Source organism: Thamnophis sirtalis, unplaced genomic scaffold, assembly GCF_051295495.1.
Source record: "Thamnophis sirtalis isolate CommonGarterSnake01/CBP01778 unplaced genomic scaffold, rThaSir2_p1.2 scaffold_17, whole genome shotgun sequence".
Lineage (NCBI taxonomy): Eukaryota > Metazoa > Chordata > Lepidosauria > Squamata > Natricidae > Thamnophis > Thamnophis sirtalis.
The window spans coordinates 2996411-3012380 of NW_028261397.1; the positions used below are offsets into that span (position 1 = coordinate 2996411).

The window sequence follows — 15970 nt, forward strand, 5'->3', positions numbered from 1 at the left end:
GCAAACGGGAAAATGGGGCTTGCGGAGGCTCCAATAGGCTACAGCAATCCCTGCAGCCTGAAACAGCTGATGATCGGGAGGGTTAAACTGAAACTGAAAGTGAAACTGGCTGTTTGCTCCAGGAGGCAAATTGCTGGGAGGCAGAAGCAGATTTTTTTTTTCTCGTGCTAATCAGGCTGTTTGCTGTTTGCTGCAAGGAGGTAAGTCAATAACTATAAATGCCTACAGAATGTTCAAATTATTAGACTTATTTTTTAAAGACTGCTTTATTGTTGTTCTAGACAGTTTAACAAAACGAAGAAGCTTTTTAAAATAAATGCTTGATCTGAAGAGGCCCAGTGCTATTGTATTTCCTTTTAAATAGCAGAGAGAATAACTATACTTTCAGAAAGCCACATCACTTTTAACAGCATCTGCAGAAGTATAGTCTGAAATGTAACACTACAAACAGTGTATATTGTCTTTGCTGTTTGCTGTTTGTTGCAAGGAGGCAAATTGCTGGGAGGCAGAGGTAGATATTTTCCCCTAGTTTTCCTCCCCAAAAGCTAAATGCGTCTTATACTTCGGAGCATCTTATACTCCAAAAAATACAGTAATTCAAACATCCTAAAGGTGACACAAAGATGAAAGTCACCGCCTAAGTTCCTCTGAATTTGAAGAGGAAATAACAGGAGATAATAATAGATACTGAGCAAAACAAAACAAAATACCCTTTTTTCCTGCTATATTAAAAAAGATGAGGTAGGCATTTTCATCAAACCTCAATATTTATGAAAAGTTGCAACTAAGGAAGGAAGAGCTTACTTAACATTTCTTTTTTCTCTTTCATTCCTGCAACTTCAACTGTTTTTTATATTTTATATTCAGAACTGTACTTTCATTTTGCTGCGCCGGAAGCCGCCTTTTTTAGAGAGCCGTTGAGACCACTTGGAGGTTTATCTCTGTCCTCAGAGTCACCTGAGTGGTGCAAATGGTGGGTGGAGCCTTCGAGGCTGCAGGACACAGGGCAGAAATCATCCTGCAGCCAAGAAGGCTCTGCATCCATTTGCACCACTCAGGTGACTCTGAGGACAGAGATAAACCTCCAAGTGGTCTCAACGGCCCTCTAAAAGGATGCAAATGACCAGTTGTCTGCAAGGAGCATCAATCTTTCCATTCCCCACCATCCAGAGCTATAGCAATAGCAGTTAGCAATAGCAGTTAGACTTATATACCGCTTCATAGGGCTTTCAGCCCTCTCTAAGCGGTTTACAAAGTCAGCATATCGCCCCCACAGTCTGGGTCCTCATTTCACCCACCTCGGAAGGATGGAAGGCTGAGTCAACCCTGACTCAGCTGAAGAAGCTCTGGGGACAACCACAACCTGAGTGACTGAAAATCTCTCCAGGCTTTTAGCTACACAATTTGGGATGAAGACACTTTGAACGGTTGTGGGAGTAGGAATGGATTTCCAGAGGGGAAAAAATTGCAGACTACAGGAACCATTTGCACCACTCAGGTGACCCTGAGGATGCAGACAAACCTCCAAGTGGCCTCAACAGCCTTTTAAAAGGATGCAAATGACCAGCTGTCTGCAAGGAGTAGAAATCCCTTCCATTCCCTGTTATTCAGTCAGAGCTGAAGAAGCTTCTTGGATGTGAAGCGGAACATCTTCAAAAGAAAAAACAAGAAAGTCCTGGAAAAGCACCTTGGGATAACCAGGACCTGGATGATGGAGAATCTATGTAGACTTTTAGCAACACGATTTGGGATGAAGACGCTTTAAATGGTGTGGGAGTAGGAATGGATTTCCAGAGGGGGGGAAATTGCAGACTACAGGAACCATTTCCACTACTCAGGTGACTCTGAGGACACAGAGAAACCTCCAAGTGGCCTCAAGGACCCTCTAAAAGGATGCAAATGACCAGCTGTCTGCAAGGAATATCAATCCTTTCCTTTCCCCACCATCCTCTCAGAGCTGAAGAAGCTTCTTGGATGCGAAGCGAAACGTCTTCAAAAGAAAAAAGTCCAGAAAGTCCAGTGGCCTCCTGAAAAAGGACCTTTTGGGGACTGAGAATCTCTACGGACTCACAAGGAAAGAAGTGCATTTACTAAGCAGACAGTCGAGGTTTCGTTTTTAGGGCATAAGACGAAAAACTTGCAAGATTCAAAGAAGCACAATTGCCTCCAGACAAACCAGGAAGTCAGACCCGTCAGGTTGAGGAACATGGGCGCTGGGGACTTCCCTTTGCCAGAATCCGCCCACCTCACAGGCATTGTAGCCGGCTCTGACTCTTAGTGTAGTCCTCGACTTACAACCACAACTTGAGAGACCGCCTCTTGCCAATTACCTCCCTACGACCGATTAGATCCCACAGATTAGGCCTCCTCCGAATACCATCCGCTAGCCAATGTCGACTGTCGACCCCTCGGGGGAGGGCCTTCTCTGTGGCTGCTCCGGCCCTCTGGAACGATCTCCCCATGGAGATCCAGACCCTCTCCACCCTTCAGGCTTTCCGCAAAGCTATCAAGGACCTGGCTGTTCCGGCAGGCCTGGGGCTGATGAGTTCCCAGCCCCACTCGAATTGTTGCGTTGTTTTTAATTTGTTTTTGTATTTGTTTTTGTCTTTGTTTGTTGTTTGTATTCCCCCCACACACACCTTGTTTGTTAGCCGCACTGAGTCCCTCGGGAATAGGGCGGCATACAAGTGTAATAAACATTTACATTTACATTTACAACTGAGCCTCAAACTTTTGTTGCTAAGCGAGACAGCGGTTAAGTGAGTTTCACTCCATTTTAACACCTTTCTGCACATCGTTGTTAAGCGAATCGCTGCAGTGGCGAAATTAGTCTCACGGCTGTTAAGCAGATCTGGCTTCCCCGTTGACTTTGCGTGCCAGAAGGACGCAAAAGGGGACCGTGTGACCGCGGGACGCTGCAACCGTCATAAATATGAGTCAATTTTCACCACAGAATTTGGATCACATGGTCGTAAGTGTGAAAACGGTCACTTTTTTTCAGGGCTGCTGTAACTTCAAAGGGTCACTAAATAAATGGTTGTAAATCAAGGACTATATGTATTTTACAAACGGTGTTTCATCTGTCATCTCTTTTGCGGTAACCGCGCCAAGGGCTTAAGGCAGTTTCCTCCCACCCCCACAACCGAGGGCCTTCCATATGCACTGGATTACAAGGCCCATGACCCTGAGCTGCACCCGGCCTTGGATTGAATTGCATCCCCAGCCTTAATTCCGTCTGGAGGCTGTTGCACTCAGAAGGCTAATGTTACAGACGGGTGTGTAAGATTTCTCGGTCAGTCTCTCTCTCTTTGGAAGGAGAGATAATAATAATAATAAAAAAATTGGAGTGTGCAGAAATGAATTGGTTAACCCTGAGAATAAAGGATAAAGAGGCATGAGTGTACTTCAAGACATGAGGAAGATGTTATGATGGGTTAGAGAAAGAATATGAATAAGATAGAAAAGAAAGCAAGAGATGAAAGACGAAAGAAAGAAAGAAAGAGAGAAGGAATAGCAATAGCAATAGCAATAGCAGTAGACTTATATACCGCTTCATAGGCCTTTCAGGCCTCTCTAAGCGGTTTACAGAGAGTCAGCATATTGCCCCCAACAACAATCCGGGTCCTCATTTTACCCACCTCGGAAGGATGGAAGGCTGAGTCAACCCTGAGCCGGTGAGATTTGAACCGCTGACCTGCTGATCTAGCAGTAGCCTGCAGTGCTGCATTTAACCACTGCGCCACCTTGGCTCTTTAGGAAGAGAAGAAAAAGAAGAAGAAGAAGAAGAAGAAGAAGAAGAAGAAGAAGAAGAAGGGCTGTACTGAGAATTAGAATAGATTAAATAGATTAAAAAAATAGAATTAGGGGGAATATTGTTATACATGTTTTTGTATAACATATTTAAAGTGAATGCTAGAGGTTAAGATTAGATTTTGAAAAAGGATGATATGAGATATACCCAAGAAAAGTGTTATGACTATTAGAAGGATGTGGTAAATATTAATTGAAAAATGAAGGAATACGTGCTGATATTAATAAATATATATAACTAGACTCTGTCTAAGTAATGTAGTAATTTTTATTTGTATTAATATTGGTTTTGTACCAAAATGAACGATACTCAGATACCACACTGTCCATGCAATGATATTGATGATATTGGATATTTTTTAAATAAAAAAAATTCTCGGTCACTCTCTTTCTTTGGAAGGAGAGATAATAAAAAATAAATAATTGGACTGTGCAGAAATGAATAGAGAATAAAGGATAGAGGCATCAGTGTACTTCAAAACATGGGGAAGATGTTATGATGGTTAGGGAAAGAATATGAATAAGATAGAAAAGAAAGCAAGGGGGAGAAATAGAAACCCACTATTAAATATAAAAGGGGGGAAGAGGGGAGGAAATAGAAAAGTAGTAAACTACTAATACACATGTTCAAAGAATGAAACCTAGGTAAAAAAAACAGATTGGAAAATATAACGAGGAAAAGGGAATGTAAAATGGCAAATATCAAGTTAGAACCATCCCGAAAATACACCAGACGGAAGAGGAAAATAGGTAACCACAGCAATCTAAGAGGAAAGGAAGAGAGGGAGAGGAGAGGAGAAGAGAGGGAAGGAGAGGGAAAGAAGAAAGGAGAGGAAGATTGGGAGGGAGAGGAAGAGGAGGAGAGAGAGTAGGAAGGGGAAGAGGTAGAGAGGAGTAGGGGAGAGGAAAGGGAAGAAGGAAAGGGAAAGGAGAGGAGGAAAGTAGAGAAAGGAAGGAGGGAGAAAAGGAAAGGAAAGTAGGTTGGCAGTAAAACAAAACAGATGTATGGGATGGTAAACCAAGCAATCCCGATCATATATTTTAATTTTTTTATATGGAAAAACGAATGTTTAAAAATGTGATAAGAATAATAACTAAGAGAATATATACTTGCAAATGTGCGTATGAGACTAAAAATAATCAGTCCAGGGTAGGATTTTACCTGGCATCAGTTCAAGGCTTCCAATTAAAATATATAATATATGCTCTGCCCTCTTTACAGCCTTTATTCATTCTTTCATTCATTTATTGAATTTATATGCTGTCCCTATCCCTGATAAGGCGACAGTGAGTCCTCGACTTACGACGATTCACCTAGGGACCCTTCGAAATTACAACAGCATTGAAAAAGGTGATTTACTGTGTTTCCTTGAAAATAAGACTGGGTCATATTACCGTATTTTTCAGAGCACAAGACACACCTTTCCCCCCCCCAAAAAAAGAGGGTGAAAATGTGGGTGCATCTTATACACTGAATACAGCATTTTTGGTCTCCTGAAACTCCGCCCCCTTCACAAAAATGGACGTGCATAGTCTTTAGGAGGCTTCCAGAGTGCTCCTGGGGGCTGGGGAGGGAAGAAATGAGGGGGAAATGGGCCATTTTTTGCTCATTTTTGCCACCCCCAGGAGCACTCTACAAGCCTCCCAAAGCCTATGCATGCCCTGTTTTTGGCAAAAACTGGCCCATTTTCACAAAAAGACAGGCCATTTTTTGCTTGTTTCCCCCTTCCCCCCCCCCCAAGCAGCACTTTGCAGGCCTCTCACTCTCTCTGCATGCCCCCATTTTTCACAAAAAGGTGTGCAGAGGGTTTGAGAAGCCTGCAGAGTGCAATTTTTTTTTTAATTTACCTCTTCAAAATCTTGGTGCGTCTTACACTCCGGTACGTCATATACACTGCAAAATACGGTAATTTTTTGCTCCAAAAATTGCTTTAGGACTTATCTTCTGGTTAGATCTTGTTTTGGGGAAAATACGGTACTAAATGCATCCGTCTGGCTGACGTTCTTAACTGGGGCTTATTTTGGGGGTAGGGCTTATACTATGAACATCCTGAAAAAATCACGCTAGGAGTTATTTTCCAGTTGGATCTTATTGGGGGGGGGGCACAGGATATGACCCTGGCAACAGCCCCATTTTACGAGCTTTCCTGCTACAGTTGTTAAGTCAAATCACTGCAGTCGTTCGGTTGTCAAAACGGTTGTTAAGCGAATCTGGCTCCCCCATGGACTTTTGATGGTCAGAAGATCCCTGCAAAAGGGGATCGCGTGTCCCCTGGGACACACCGACCATCTTTAATACAACACAGCTGCCAAGTGTCCCAAATTGGATCAGGGGATGCTGCAACGGTGGTAAGTGTGAAACAGTGGTGGGTTCCCGGATCCCGTTCCAACCGGTACAGTTGGAACGGGCACGGCGGCGTCCACATGTACGTGCGCAGCGCACGCATCTTAGCATCTCCGCGAGCCTCCGTGATGCTCCAGCTGCTCTGCGGAGCGGTGCACAGGCGCTGTATACGCAGTGCGTGGAAACATCAAAGACTTAAAAGACCGGTAAGGAGCGCGGGCGGGTGGACACTCCGGAGCACCGGAACGGAACGGTTTCCGGTGCTCCGGGCAGGCTCCGGTACTAGGGTGTACCGCCTGCAACCCATCACTGGTGTGAAAAATTGTCAGCCGCCACTTTTTCAGTGCCATCATAACTGCAAACAGTCCCTAAACCATTTGGTGGTGGGACTTACCTCCGGAGGGTGGAGGGGGGGGGGAGGATGAGTCTGCCTATCGAGATGAGATGGACTGGTTGCTTTCATGTTGTGGAGACCATAACTTGGTCCTTAACACCAATAAGACCGAGGAGCTTATAGTGGACTATAGAAGGAATAGATCGGACATCCAGCCCTCGGTTATCAATGGAGGCCGAGTGGAGCAAGTGGCCACTTTTAAAGTTTCTGGGTGTTGCTGTAAGAGGACCTGAGACCTGGGGAGCTCACATGGTCAAGCCCTGGTCAAAAGGGCCCAGCGGAGATTATACGACCTGAGTCTTCTCAGGAAGCAATTGAATGGAAAACTGCTGGTGACCTTCTACCGCTGCACCATAGAGAGTACTTTAACTCACTGCGCCTGTGTCTGGTTCGCCAATTGCACAGGGGCAGATAGGACAGCGCTCCAGAGGATCAACATCATTATTGCCCAGAGCAGTGTTTCTCAACCTTGGCACCTTTAAGTCCTGTGGACTTCAACTCCCAGAATCCCCCAGCCAGCTGTGCTGGCTGGGGGATTCTGGGAGTTGAAGTCCACAGGACTTAAAGTCGCCAACGTTGAGAAACACTGGCCCAGAGGATCATGGGTTGCCCCCTCCCCTCCTTGGAAGAGCTTTAGAGCTCCAGCTGCCTTTAGAAAGTTCAAAACTTTCTTAAAGTTGCATCTCATCCTGAGCACCCTTTTTTTTTTTAACTATTACCATCTGGCAGCCGGTACAGGACAATAAAAAACAAGGACAGATAGGCTGAAAAACAGCTTCTCTCCCAGGGCAGTAACCATATTGAATTCTACGGGTATAGGGCAATATTAATGCAATATCGGGTTTTCAATTCAATTGTATAGAATGTGAAGGATGTGTCTCTATGTTTTTTTTTTTAATTTTACAGTTATAATTTGCACTGAAGGTGGCATTTAATTTTGTTGCACAATGTGCAATGACAATAAAGTAAGCTAAACAAATGGTTTGTGGGTCAAGGACTAATTCTACGCAAAATGCCATCCCAGTAAAACAGCCGCTGAGCTCCTAGGATTGAAAGAAGGCTCCCCTGGCATTTTTTTCCAGTTAAGAATTCAGAAATGGACAACCCTATTTTTTCCTCCAGGATATTTTGCCAGCCTCCCAGGTCCTGCTGTCAGCCTGGGGATCACTTAGCAGCAAACATTTTGGGCTCCACTGTGGTCATAAGTTGAGGACTACCTGCAGTTACACAACCTCTAGCAAAGCTACTTACTCCTGACCTTCCATCCATCCCATATTATATAATTTTCTTCTCCAAGATATAAAATGGAGGAAGAGACAGTAAAGGAGACAATGATTAGCTGGGGAAGAAATTTTGGCCATAATATAGAGTTTAAAAAAATGGGATAAACTAGGGGAAATAAATTATAAATTTACGACGGCAGTAGCTTACGAAGAAAGCCTCTATAAAATGTTTTATAGATGGCATATTCCCCCAGTGAGATTGCCCAAAATGTACTCAAATTTATCCCCCAATTGTTGGAGAGGTAGCCACAAGTCTGGAACATTCTACTATATGTGGTGGACGTGCCCCATCACAAGGAAATAGTGGTGCAAAATTCAGAAATGGCTGGAAGAAATTACAGAGCAAAAAAATAGAACTAAAAGCAGAAGCATTCTTATTAGGACTATTAGATTTTTTTAAAAATGGATAAACAACTTCAATGCATAATAATAATTCATATACTCAATGCAGCTTTCGCACAAAACTGGAAAGAAATCAATACACCCGCAGATGAAACAATAATCTTTCCCTCCTTCTTCATTCACTCCCTTGGTCAGCCATTCCCAGCCTGTTTTCACATCAAATCTGTCCCATCGCCAGCGTTTTCCCAGCTCCACTTCCCCAATTCTTGCAAGTTGCAGAGACATAGAATGGGATCCAGGAGGGAAGGGAGGTAGGCTGCTTTGAGTATGTTCTAATTTAATGGGGGGGGGGGGGGAGAACCGGGGTGACACGATAGCTGTCTTCCAATATTTGAGGGGCTCAAAGAAAAGGGAGTCACCCTATTTTCCAAAGCACCTGAGGGCAGGACAAGAAACAATGGATGGAAATTAATGAAGGAGAGAAGCAACCTGGAATTAAGGAAAAACTTCCTGACAGTGAGGACAATTAACCAGCGGAACTGCTTGCCACCAGAGGTTGTAGGTGCTAGAAAATCACTAGAGATTTTTAAGAAGAGAAGAGCAACTAATATGATGAAAGGCCTGGAGACCAAAACAGATGAAGAACGGTTGCAGGAACTGGGGATGTCTAGTTTAATGAAAAGAAGGACCAGGGGAGACAGGATAGCAGTCTTCCAATATCTCAGGGGTTGCCCCAATGAAGAGGGAGTCAAGCTATTCTCCAAGGCACCTGAGGGCAGAACAAGAAGCAATGGGTGGAAACTAATCAAGAAGAGAAGTAACTTAGAACTGAGGAGAAACTTCCTGACAGTGAGAACAATGAACCAGTGGAACAGAAGTTGCCTCCAGAAGTTGTGGGTCTTCCTTCACTGGAGGTTTTTAAGAAGAGATTGGACAGGCAATTGTCTCAAATTGTACAGGGTCTCCTGCTTGAGCAGGGGGTTGGACTAGAAGACCTCCAAGGCCCCTCCCAACTCCATTACTCTGCTTAGTCCTTGGCTTATAACAGTTTATTTAGTGACCGTTCAAATTTACAACAGTACAGAAAACTGACTGAACCATTTTCACGCTTTATTTTATTTTAGGAAATTTATATTGCCGCCTATTCGTGGCAATATATCCACTTAGGGCTTTTGCTCACGTGATCAAAATTCAGACACATGGCAACTGGTTCATATTTATGATGGTCGCGGTGTCCCGGGGTTAAGTGATTCTCTTTTGTGACCTTCTGACAAGCAACGTTAAGGGGGAGAGGGAGATTCACTTAACAACCATGTTACTGTCGTGATTCCTTGAACAACTCTGGCTAAGACCGATCGTAAAACGAAGCAAAACTCGCTTAACAAAGTGTCTTGCTTAACAACATTGGGCTCAATGCTGGTCGTAAGTCGAGGATGACTTGTAAATGCACTTTTAAAAAAAATCTAAGACTATTGCATGATTTCTGTTTTGGCTCTCCCTTTTTCCGGTTAGATTTAAAGGCCATCCTCGAGTTACAGGCATTCACTTAGCGACAGTTTTAAGTTACAACAATGCTTGGGGTGGGGTGGGGGGAATTACTTATAACCACTACTTGCCCTTTCAACCATCACAACACCCCCCAAGATAACAGCATCAACATTTGGGCACATGACAATTTGTGTATATTTACACTAATTATCATTATTTGCTATGCTAGGCCATAGTAACTCTTGGGTTGAGAGGGAGGGGCTGGCCCAAAGCCCCCCAGGCCTAAAATTTGGTCTAGTGGTTAACGCACCACGCTAGAAAGCAGGAGATGGGGAGCCCTAGTTGTGCCTTAGAAGGAAAGCCGGCTAGGTGACTTTGGCCAATCACCAGGAGACTGGGAGTTCTAGTCCTGCCTGAGGCATAAAAGCCAATTAGGGGACTTTGGGCCAATCACCAGGTGAAAGTGAGTTCTAGTCCTGCCTTGGGCATAAAAGCCAATTAAGAAACTTTGGGCCAATCACCAGGTGAAAGTGAGTTCTAGTCCTGCCTTGGGCATAAAAGACAATTAGGGAACTTTGGGCCAATCACCAGGTGAAAGTGAGTTCTAGTCCTGCCTTAGGCATAAAAGCCAATTAGGGAACTTTGGGCCAATCACCAGGTGAAAGTGAGTTCTAGTCCTGCCTTGGGCATAAAAGCCAATTAAGAAACTTTGGGCCAATCACCAGGTGAAAGTGAGTTCTAGTCCTGCCTTGGGCATAAAAGCCAATTAGGGAACTTTGGGCCAATCACCAGGTGAAGGTGAGTTCTAGTCTTGCCTTAGGCATAAAAGCCAATTAGGGAACTTTGGGCCAATCACCAGGTGAAGGTGAGTTCTAGTCCTCCCTTAGGCATGAAAGCCAATTAGGGAACTTTGGGCCAATCACCAGGTGAAAGTGAGGTTCTAGTCCTGCCTTAGGCATAAAAACCAATTAGGGAACTTTGGGCCAATCACCAGGTGAAAGTGAGTTCTAGTCCTGCCTTAGGCATGAAAGCTAATTAGGGAACTTTGGGCCAATCACCAGGTGAAATGAGTTCTAGTCCTGCCTTAGGCATAAAAGCCAATTAGGGAACTTTGAGCCAATCACCAGGTGAAAGTGAGTTCTAGTCCTGCCTTAGGCATGAAAGCTAATTAGGGAACTTTGGGCCAATCACCAGGTGAAATGAGTTCTAGTCCTGCCTTAGGCATAAAAACCAATTAGGGAACTTTGGGCCAATCACCAGGTGAAAGTGAGTTCTAGTCCTGCCTTAGGCATGAAAGCTAATTAGGGAACTTTGGGCCAATCACCAGGTGAAATGAGTTCTAGTCCTGCCTTAGGCATAAAAGCCAATTAGGGAACTTTGAGCCAATCACCAGGTGAAAGTGAGTTCTAGTCCTGCCTTAGGCATGAAAGCTAATTAGGGAACTTTGGGCCAATCACCAGGTGAAATGAGTTCTAGTCCTGCCTTAGGCATAAAAACCAATTAGGGAACTTTGGGCCAATCACCAGGTGAAAGTGAGTTCTAGTCCTGCCTTGGGCATAAAAGACAATTAGGGAACTTTGGGCCAATCACCAGGTGAAAGTGAGTTCTAGTCCTGCCTTAGGCATAAAAGCCAATTAGGGAACTTTGGGCCAATCACCAGGTGAAAGTGAGTTCTAGTCCTGCCTTGGGCATAAAAGCCAATTAAGAAACTTTGGGCCAATCACCAGGTGAAAGTGAGTTCTAGTCCTGCCTTGGGCATAAAAGCCAATTAGGGAACTTTGGGCCAATCACCAGGTGAAGGTGAGTTCTAGTCTTGCCTTAGGCATAAAAGCCAATTAGGGAACTTTGGGCCAATCACCAGGTGAAGGTGAGTTCTAGTCCTCCCTTAGGCATGAAAGCCAATTAGGGAACTTTGGGCCAATCACCAGGTGAAAGTGAGGTTCTAGTCCTGCCTTAGGCATAAAAACCAATTAGGGAACTTTGGGCCAATCACCAGGTGAAAGTGAGTTCTAGTCCTGCCTTAGGCATGAAAGCTAATTAGGGAACTTTGGGCCAATCACCAGGTGAAATGAGTTCTAGTCCTGCCTTAGGCATAAAAGCCAATTAGGGAACTTTGAGCCAATCCTGAAGAAACCGTCCTTGGATCCAGCAGTTCTTAACAACTATCGTCCAGTCTCCAACCTCCCCTTTCTGGGGAAGGTTGTTGAGAAGGTGGTGGCCTTACAGCTTCAGCGTACCTTGGAGGAAGCTAACTATCTTGACCCCTTCCAGTCTGGCTTCAGGCCCGGTTACAGCACTGAAACCGCTTTGGTCGCATTGACCGATGATCTCTGGAGAGCCAGAGATGGAGGCTATGCGTCCATCCTGGTTCTCCTTGACCTCTCAGCGGCTTTCGATACCATCGACCATGGTATCCTTCTGCGACGACTGCGGGAGGTGGGGGTGGGCGGCACTGTTTTACAGTGGTTCTCCTCCTACCTCTCGGACAGGTCGCAGTCGGTGTTGGTGGGGAGGGAGAGATCGTCCCCGAGGCCCCTAACCTATGGGGTGCCGCAGGGTTCGGTTCTGTCCCCCCTGCTATTTAACATATACATGAAACCGCTGGGCGAGATCATTCGGAGGCACGGGATTAAGTACCATCAATATGCGGACGATACGCAGTTGTATCTGTCCGCCCCGTGCCAACTCAATGAAGCGGTGGACGTGATGAACCGGGGCCTTGAGGCTGTTAAAGACTGGATGAGAGCTAACAAACTGGTACTCAACCCGGAAAAGACCGAGTGGCTGTTGTGTTTTCCTCCCAAAAATTTGGTTAACGTTCCATCAATCAGGCTGGGGGGGGCAAAATTTATTCCCCTCAGATAGGGTCCGCAACTTGGGAGTCCTCCTGGATCCACAGCTGAGTTTTGACCACCATCTGTCGGCTGTGACCAGGGGGGCATTTGCCCAGGTTCGCCTGGTGCGCCAGTTGCGGCCCTACCTGAACCGGGAGGCTCTCACAACAGTCACTCGAGCCCTTGTGATCTCTAGGCTGGAATACTGCAATGTGCTCTACATGGGGCTGCCCTTGAAGAGCATCCGGCGACTTCAGCTAGTCCAGAACGCGGCCGCGCGAGTGATCATGGGCGCACCACGGTTCGCCCATATAACACCAATCCTCCGTGAGCTGCGCTGGCTACCTGTTGATCGTCGGGTGCACTTCAAGGTCTTACTTACCACCTATAAAGCGCTCCATGGTAGTGGATCTGACTATTTGAGAGACCGCCTCCTGCCAATTACCTCCCTGCGTCCCATCAGATCGCACAGAGTAGGCCTCCTCCGAATTCCATCCGCCAGTCAGTGCCGACTGGCGACTACGCGGAGGAGAGCCTTCTCAGTTGCAGCTCCGACATTATGGAACAACCTCCCCGTGGAGATCCGTACCCTCACCACAGTCCAGGCCTTCCGCACAGCCCTCAAGAACTGGCTATCCCGTCAGGCCTGGGGATAGGATTACTCTCACCCCGCCCGAATGTTGAGTGAATGTTGTGTTTTTATGACCAATTTCCTTTAATCACGATTTTTTTTCTTTTTAAGTTTTGTCTTGCACCCCCTTCCCTTTATTGCTGTAAGCCGCCCTGAGTCCCCTCAGGGAAAAGGGCGGCATATAAATTTGCAATAAAACATAAAACATAAACATAATCACCAGGTGAAAGTGAGTTCTAGTCCTGCCTTAGGCATGAAAGCTAATTAGGGAACTTTGGGCCAATCACCAGGTGAAATGAGTTCTAGTCCTGCCTTAGGCATAAAAACCAATTAGGGAACTTTGGGCCAATCACCAGGTGAAAGTGAGTTCTAGTCCTGCCTTAGGCATGAAAGCTAATTAGGGAACTTTGGGCCAATCACCAGGTGAAATGAGTTCTAGTCCTGCCTTAGGCATAAAAGCCAATTAGGGAACTTTGAGCCAATCACCAGGTGAAAGTGAGTTCTAGTCCTGCCTTAGGCATAAAAACCAATTAGGGAACTTTGGGCCAATCACCAGGTGAAAGTGAGTTCTAGTCCTGCCTTAGGCATAAAAACCAATTAGGGAACTTTGGGCCAATCACCAGGTGAAAGTGAGTTCTAGTCCTGCCTTAGACATGACAGCCAGCTGGGTGACCTTGGACCAGTCCCTCTTGCTCAGCCCAACCACCTCACAGGGTGGTTGTTGCTGTTATTTTTGTTGTTGTTGTTGTTGTTGAGAAAATAGGAGGAGGAAGGGGTGTTGGATATATCCTCTGCCTTATTTGTAAAAATAATAAAGGTAGGATTGCAAATACCGGTAAATAAATAAGGATGGACAGAGCCAAACTTCCCTGCTCCTACACCAGCCACTTATTCTCTCTTCCAGACTGCAATCTAAACACTGGTCACCTCCATAAAGACTCTAAGATCCATCATCCCCAGCAAGCACCCCGTTCGTGCCAACCAGCCTGAGGCTGTTCATTACAATCAGAACAAGAGAGGAAACGCCAAGAGCTAATTCTGAGGTTGCGATTCTGACACCACGAGCAGAGGAACTCAGGCTGGCTGGGGATGATGGGCGCTGTCGCCGATTAAACATGCAGGGCAGGGGACGATGGGCATTTGAAGCTGTGGCATCCTACCCATGGAGGAGCACTCAAGGCTGGAAAAGTGCAGTGGCGGGGATGATGGGAACTATCTCAAAGCTACCAAAAAAAGGGGGGGGAATAAGGATAGGGGTTGGGGATGATGGGATCTGGCACCCGGATGATTGTGGACCGCCCAGCACCAGGATGGGAATTGCAAGCGAAGCAGTCAGGTGGAGGGATGGGGGGGGGCAGATATATGGAGTTGGGGATGATGGGATCCCATCCTCCCCAAACTCTATATCTATGGACGTTCTGGGAGGGGGGGGAGTGTGAGGTTGGGGACGATGGGAATTGTAATCCCAGGAACAAAACACAAGGCCGGGGAAAGAGATACAAGGAACATAGGGTTGGGTGTCAAAAGCATACAGATATGGGGGGGAGGGGGAGGGGAAACCAATACAAAGGGGGAGGGGCTGCTGCTGTGGACGATGGGAGGTATAGTCCCGGCGCACGTGCCCACAGAACCAGGCTTGGCGGAGAGCGATGGGTGGTGTAGTCCGGCGTCTCGGCAAGGCTCGAGCGGAGGGTCCCCCCCCCTTCGCCCCCCCTCCTCGACCTGTCATATTGCCCCCCCCCAAAAGCCGGCCTCGCCCCCCGCCTCTTCCGCCCCCCCTTTTCCTTCTCGCCCCCCACCCCCCCGAGCGCCCGGAAGTGCCGCTCCCGGGAAGGAGCCTCTCCGGGCCCGGCCGGGCCTCACCTCATCCTGCAATTCCTTGGCGGCGTCGGTGGCAGCGGCGGCCGCGAGACCTCCTCCTCCTCAGCCGCCGCCATCTTGGCTCCCCCCCCTCCCTCCGAGCCCCCTCCCTCCGGCTTCCCCCAGGCCCCGCCCCGCTCTCCCCTCGCCCCTCGCGCAGCGGGTCCTGGCAGCACCGCCGACGCCCTTTCCCCCTACTCACCCGCGGCAAGCGCTTAGAAATTCTCCCGTCCGCCCCATCCGGGTGGCTCTCGCCCTTTGTTAACTCTCTGGAGAGGGAACGGTGAGAATGAATTCCATTTGGAAGCGCGGGAACCCGATTCGACGTAGGAAAATTCACTACACCCCTTCCAGGACCGTACGGCAGCAAGTAAGCGAACGGTGGGGACGCTTTCGTGGGGGCGGGGGTGGGTGGAAAAAGAGCCGGAGAGGAGCGCCGGCCAATAGGGATGCAAAAGGGGAGGGGCGTGGCCCCGAGCAACCAGCCAATGGGAGGAAGCAGTTCAGGCGGCCTCTGAGGTGAAGGCGATAAGGGAGGGGGGCTTTGTAAAGGAACATGGTAGATTATAGACATAGGAAAAGTATAGAAGGATATGTGCGAAAGATATTGCGACATGATTCTTGAGAAAACTTGCTTTTTGCAAAATTCACTTCATTTTCCCACGCTTGCCAGCTCTACATTGAAGAGTTGTTTTTGCTTTTGCTGATCATTATTTTTAAAACCATGCCAGATATTATTATTCAACTACATCTGGCAATCAAAATAAAGGAAGACTTTTTTAAAAAACGAATTAAAATAACTCTTTGCTATACAATCGACTAGAAATAAGATTCTTTCTAGAAAAAAAATATTGCAACTGTTGCTGGACCTCTTTAAATCCATGGAGGCTCTGATTTCTATTCCCCGAGATAATAAACCAAAAAAATGGCTTTTTCTGTAGTCTTTGCATCTGTTTCACAGCAAGAGAAAATTCTCTTCACTTT

At 46.6% G+C, this 15970-nt stretch overlaps 1 protein-coding gene across 1 annotated transcript in view; it reads right to left on the reverse strand.

Moving 5' to 3' along the window:
* The window catches only part of NCOR1 (nuclear receptor corepressor 1), a 190892-nt gene extending 175804 nt beyond the window's left edge, over positions 1 to 15088 (reverse strand). The window contains 1 exon segment of the mRNA XM_087702874.1: positions 14990 to 15088. The gene's annotated coding sequence lies outside the window, so the exon portion shown is untranslated.
* Positions 15089 to 15970: the final 882 nt, after the last annotated feature.